Genomic DNA, 5,837 nt, shown 5'->3' with positions numbered 1-5,837 from the left:
AGGATGTAATGCCATCAATGATTGGATTCTCATGATTGGATTATTTCACTATTGTGAGCTGCATTTAGTTCAATGTTGTTGTTGTTGTTTTTAAGTATTCTGGGGCAGGCTTCTCTTTAGTGTGATAATAAATATGTTATTTTGCTTCCATAGTGAAGACATTAACTGCATTTATTTTGTTAAGCACAAACACAACATTTTCCACATTACAATGTCTGTTAGAATATCAGTATGGTGCTTCAAAGAAATGCATGGCTGTACAGTATGTCATATAAAATATGATAAAAACTGTTTATTGTACATTACTTGCAAAATCCATCTTAACCCCTCAATAATAACTCAAGTGTTACCTTGTCAGTCCACATGAACTACTAGTGTGATCTGGCCCATTATTTTAAAGTGAAAAACATCTTAACCCTTCACTAATAACTCAAGTGTTACCTTGTCAGTCCGCATGAACTACTAGTGTGATCTGGCCCATTATTTTAAAAGAGAAAAACATGTTAACCCCTCAATAATAACTCAAGTGTTACCTTGTAAGTCCACATGAACTACTAGTGTGATCTGGCCCATTATTTTAAAGTGAAAAACATGTTAACCCCTCAATAATAACTCAAGTGTTACCTTGTCAGTCCGCATGAACTACTAGTGTGATCTGGCCCATTATTTTAAAGTGAAAAACATGTTAACCCCTCAATAATAACTCAAGTGTTACCTTGTCAGTCCACATGAACTACTAGTGTGATCTGGCCCATTATTTTAAAGTGAAAAACATCTTAACCCTTCACTAATAACTCAAGTGTTACCTTGTAAGTCTGTATGAACTACTAGTGTGATCTGGCCCATTATTTTAAAGTGAAAAACATGTTAACCCCTCAATAATAACTCAAGTGTTACCTTGTAAGTCCGCATGAACTACTAGTGTGATCTGGCCCATTATTTTAAAGTGAAAAACATCTTAACCCCTCAATAATAACTCAAGTGTTACCTTGTAAGTCCGCATGAACTGTGATCTGGCCCATTATTTTACAGTGAAAAACATCTTAACCCCTCACCAACATGTCTATATGCAACGTGATCTCATGATAATTCGTATGTATTTACATAAAATGTGGTTCTCCAAAACGTACATTTACTTACGTTTTTCCAGACACTAAAACATACAATACTGACGTATTTACGGCATCTAAACGTACAAATACTTAGTATTTTTTAGCATTTTAAGGTCTACAAAATGTTAAACAAGACTGCACTTTAAACCATTAAAATAAATGACATTTCTGCAGTCCTTTAACCATTCATGTAATATTAACTTCGCTTGCCGTGGTGGGACCAATAATGACTGATTGCAGAACAGCAGAACCATACGTCACAGCAGTCACACGGCAGCAGCGCCACGGCAGCAGGCTCAGACGGTAGTGGGCGGAGTCTCCTGCTGCAGCCCAATCAGGTCCCACAAAATATCCGTCCTAAATAGTATTCGAAAATAGAATTGGTATGTCCTAAAAAGTATTCCAAAGATTTCCGGACGGTCTACTACAATTTACCTTTAGAATTCGAAGTACGGATTAATGCGCACTCTAACGGCTATTATATTGCCCACAACACATTGCGTGTTGAAGGAGGATTTGATTAGAACTACAAATACGCATAAAAAGTGTAAAAAACTACAAACATGGCGTATATGCGCGACCAACGGATGGGTAGAAAAATGGGGTTTAAGTTATAAATAATCAGTGTGTAACCTTATAAAAAAATATTTATTTAATGTTATTCGCGTTATATTTCATGTGCAGCAACATAATGAACTTTTATAATGGCAGAAACAAATGATGAGAGTCTGCTGGCCAAAGAGCCCTTCATGTTTCACTTTGAATTTAAGGATGATATGGACATTTCCTTAATGAGTGTGTGAACAAATCATGCCTCTGGATTAATTGCATGTTTAAAGAGTTTTGATTTATTTTAGGTTTAAACTAATTTAGTTAGGCGAGTAATGTGTGGTTATTATTGTTGTTAAATGTGTGCCTTCTGTGCTATATGTTTTGTTTGATTTTGTAATATTTTTTGGAAAATCCAGTTTATGATGGGTATAGTGTATAGTACATGGTATTATGTACAATGAAAAATTGGTTAATACTGAAATGATTAGGTAAAAAATATAGTTTAACTAAATAAAAACATTCTATTGCTCAAGTTTTGTTTTGTTTTTTGTTTGAGCTTTGTACTCAGTTTATACTGTTTAAAAATATATAGAAAAATATAAGTTGATCATTATTTTCGCCCACTTTCGATCTCAGATGGAGACTCCGCCCACTACCGTCTGAGCCTGCTGCCGTGGCGCTGCTGCCGTGTGACTGCTGTGACGTATGGTTCTGCTGTTCTGCAATCGGTCCTATCTCGGTGGGACACAAAAGGCGTTTTCTCCGACATGCTGTGACTAACAATACAACCATAAAATGCACCGAACACGCATCATAATCATAAAATCAAACAATTTTATTTGTACGCTGTAATCCAGATCTTCAGAATTCATACGATTGCAAGGAACAGACCCAAATTCAAGCCTTTATATGACAATCGTGACATATCCATCCCGAGCAGCGACTCCCACAGCAACAGCAATAAACCCCCGCGCTGCAGTGCATTTAACAATTCAAATACAAACGCACCAGGAAACTACAGGCTTTACGGCAGGAAAATCAAACGTTCATTGGCTCTTGCCAGCATTCGCCACAGATTACGACATGCCGTGTTTCTGGTGAGATTTGTTTGAACGATGCGCAGGCGCCATCACGGAGAGGATCAGGATAATATTTTCAGCCATCAGCAACCTAAATCCTACGGTGCCCGCCAGGGGACACCTTCGGTTCACTTATGTTTGTCGTGGCCACGAGATATTAATTCGTGGGAACGTAATATTATGTCGTGGCCACGAGATATTAATTCGTGGGAACGTCATATTAACTCGTGGGAACGTCATATTATGTCGTGGCCACAAGATCATTTTGTCGAGGTAACGACATCCTTATGTCGTGGCCACAAGATGCGATGATGAGGGAACGAGATCCATTTCTCGTGGCCACGACTTCTTATGTTGAGGAAACAACATGCATTTCTCGAGGCCACGAGTTTAACACATAAACAAACCTGCGTGACCATAGTAACCCAGGATTATCAGAGTTTATTCATATTTTATTTTTAATTAAGAAATTATTATATTAATTGTTACAGAAATTAATACAATATTAAATTATTATATTAACAATGAGCGAAGCTGTATATGCCAGTGCTGTCTGTGTGCGATGTAGACTATATAGACCTATTTTAAAAAGTTTATCATGAATAAATATTACATAAAGTACATCAAATAAAATAGTCCTACAGGAAACATTTTATCCCACAGTCTTGTCCATTAACTGATCCTCCTCTTTCCGTAATATTTTTATTATTCGTTTATATTCGTTATTTTCCTCTTCATTTCGATCTCCTTAACGTTATGAATGTAGGTTCTATGACTGGGATTTTTACAGTTCAAAGGCTGAATTTAACATTATATACTGTATTTTATTTAGTCTAATTAATAGACAAATGTAGTGTTTCAGTGAAGAGTGAATTATTCACGTAGTTTCATTTGGAAATCATATATCGTCACACCATAAAATAGGCCTACATGACATTCCTTCTATTAACTGATCGTCTTTTTTCCGTATTTGTATTATTATTATCGTCATCATTATTATAATTATTATTAATTATTATAATTAGCCTATTATTGTAGGCCTATATATTTTTTTATTTTCGTTTATATTCGTTTTCCCCCTTCATTTTCATCTCTTTACTTAACGTATATGGAAATGAAACTGTAAATGCTTGACATGCTATGACTGATTTTGACTGGAATGTAGTCGGCCCCTCTGGGGCCGACGGTCACGCCGGCGTGACCAACCTACTTTTTTTAAGATCAGCGCAAAAGACACTAAAAATGCTCTGTCAGTTTTAGTCATACAAATTAGAGATATACATCATTGGAAACTGTAAAGTGTGTACTTTTATTTGTGCACACTCACAGGAACAGCAGAAAGTTGTGCTTTTTTATTTAGAATAAAGAAAACAAACAGGGTGATTTCTGTTTTCTCTGTCTCCGCGAACTGCTTTTAGAAATGCGTTACTTAAATCATTCAAACTCGGTGAATACTCAGCACACAAACAGAAAAGTGGTATCTACTGAAAGCTTGAGATTTATGCTTTTAAACGAAGTTGATCAAAAACCAATAATCTGTGATAAATTAATCTATATGAAACCAAGGAGATGTCTAGTCTATCCAGTTCCAACTAATTATCTCTAATGTGACCGCGCCCACTATCGCGAAATCTTTTGCCATGCAAATTAGCCATGTGCTGCAGGCGCGGCAAGGACCGGAGTATCTGTATGCGAGGAAACTCCCACATCACCGCAACAAAGCAACATGACTTCAAGTTCATCTTGGTTACAGTTTGTTCCTGAATTAAGATATGCTGTGAGGAATTAGACTTATATTTACCACGATCATAAGAAGGACGTGATGCGACGCAAACCCAACAGGAGGAGACATTTACATGAGTAAGTCTTACTTTCATTTTCCTACTAGCTTTCGCTGTTGTTTCCTTTGGCAAAACATGTACACATTTTACTAGTTAGACTTATTCCAAACTAAAATTCCTGACTTTATCAAATGAAACATTATGAAGTACGTTTGATTGCATTGCATCTCTCACGATGCCAGGATATTTATAATGTTCTAGAAAAACGATGTGATTATGACTGTGAGATGCATTTATGACGATATGTTTATGACTGTAGAATCATACTTTATTTATTTATTTTATTGTATAACAGTAGGGTGTAAAAGTAATATGAGTGCTTACACTGAATGTATGTTTACATCATGTTTATTAGTAATATAGTGCTAAACGATATTACATGTCCTTTTTTACATTAGTACAAATGCTAGAGTCTATGACTGTATACTGACAGATGATCCTGATATGATTTTTGTTTTGTTTTTGTAGTGATCTCAAACCTGCTCAAAAGATGAATCCTGCCCTCTTTCCCTTGAGTGCCTTCAAACTGTATTCCTCTGAGAGCACTAGAAACTTGAGATGTTCAACTACACTGATATTCTAGTGTAAAACAAGTTTTTGACTTTTTTTGTATTTTTTTTAAGTGCACACAAAATAGCAGGTAAGATTTACCTGTTTCATTTGTTGAACAGAATTCAGAAGAAGTTTTCAGAAATGCCACAAAGTCTGTGCACATCTGTGTGGTCAGATCAGGAAGCTCAATAATGTGTCTTTGACCTTCATTATGTATGTTTTGTTTATACAGTGTAGTAAATAAAATAAAAATAATCTAAAACTCCATTCTCTGAATCTTCTCACATTGTTTCTTGTTCTGCTAGTGAAGTCAGGCATTGATGGGGCCATTAGGGAGGGCTCTTTTGTCTCTCAGGTGTGAATTGCTAAATATTCATGGGCCATTGCCACACCTATGAATAATCCCTTTCGATCACAAAACATGTTTTATAAAATTTAAATCAATATATTGTTTTCTTTTCTCTGAACGAGTGAACGAGATGATTTTCACATCATTTGGTTGAAAAAATTCTAACCTACGACATCCAATTATCTAAAGTCTTGTAAAGAAATGTCCTATAAGTCGTTCATGGCCTTATTTCAGTGACTTCAAAACTTTAGATTTTCAATAACCACGCATAAACATAGTTTTCTCAAAAACACAAACATGCACATTAATGTTGCTTGCATATTATTGTAGCCCAATATGTGCTGATTACAAT

The sequence above is a fragment of the Garra rufa genome, chromosome 7 (assembly GCF_049309525.1).
Source record: "Garra rufa chromosome 7, GarRuf1.0, whole genome shotgun sequence".
NCBI classification, from domain to species: domain Eukaryota; kingdom Metazoa; phylum Chordata; class Actinopteri; order Cypriniformes; family Cyprinidae; genus Garra; species Garra rufa.
This window is presented reverse-complemented; position numbering follows the sequence as displayed.